The following is a 1,311-nucleotide window of genomic DNA, read 5'->3' as shown; positions in this document are numbered from 1 at the left end:
TGGGTCAAGGTCATGACACACCCTTGGGACATGGGCAATCTTTGTGTGAAATGAGAACCTACCAAGTTAATCCATACAAAAGATATGAACCCGACACTAATTATGAAATTTTTCTTCCAATGACCTTGAACTTCCATAATTGACCTTGGATCAAGGTCATGACACACCCTTGGGTCATGGGCAATCTTTGTGTGAAATGAGAATCACCAAGTTTACCCAAAAGAAAGATATTGACAGGACATGAATTATGAAATTTTTCTCCCAGTGACCTTCAACTTCCCCAAATACCTTGGGTCAAGGTCATGACACACCCTTAGGTCATGGGCAATCTTTGTGTAAAATGAGAATCTACCAAGTTTATCCATAAGAAAGATATGGAACGGACACGAATTATGAAATTTTTCTTCCAGTGACCTTGAAGTTCCCCAAATGACCTTGGGTCAAGGTCATGACACACCCCTAGGTCATGGGCAATCTTTGTGTGAAATCAGAACCTACCAAGTTTATCCATAAGAAAGATATTAACCGGACAAAAATTATGAAATTTTTCTTCCAGTGACCTTGAAGTTCCCCAAATGACCTTGGGTCAAGGTCATGACACACCCTAGGATCAAGGGCAATCTTTGTGTGAAATGAGAACCTACCAAGTTTATCCATAAGAAAGATATGGACCGGACACGAATTATGAAATTTTTCTTCCAGTGACCTTGAAGTTCCCCAAATAACCTTGGCTCAAGGTCATGACACACCTTTGGGTCATGGGCAATCTTTGTGTGAAATGAGAACCTACCAAGTTTATCCATAAGAAAGATATGGACCGGACACGAATTATGAAATTTTTCTTCCAGTGACCTTGAAGTTCCCCAAATGACCTTGGGTCAAGGTCATGACACACCCTTGGGTCATGGGCAATCTTTGTGTGGAGTAGTAGACTCTAATGTCCCTCCACAAGAAAGATGGACCGGACACGATTGCACAGACAGACGGACAGACAGATAGACGGACAAGGTGATTCCTATATACCCCCCCAAACTTCGTTTGCGGGGGTATAAATAGTGATGCAGTTGAATTGCTTACATCAGTAAGTATCAGCATATGAGGTTTGACATTAATTTCATTAAAGTGAGGTCAAGGTAAAAGGAAATGCCAAGGTCAAAAACTGTTGATGCAGTTGAAAAGCTCTCATCAGTATGTATCAGATTATAAAGTTGAAAAATATTGACTTAAACACAAATTGATAAAAAAGAGGTCAGTTCAAAAGAAAGGTCAAGGTAAAAAAATTTAATGCAATTTAATTGCTTACATCAATAT

The sequence above is a fragment of the Saccostrea cucullata genome, unplaced genomic scaffold (assembly GCF_032062105.1).
Source record: "Saccostrea cucullata isolate Sc308-1 unplaced genomic scaffold, CSIRO_AGI_Scuc_v1 ctg21326, whole genome shotgun sequence".
Taxonomy (NCBI): domain Eukaryota; kingdom Metazoa; phylum Mollusca; class Bivalvia; order Ostreida; family Ostreidae; genus Saccostrea; species Saccostrea cuccullata.
The sequence above is the reverse complement of the archived record's forward strand: the minus strand, read 5'-3'. Positions refer to the sequence as shown.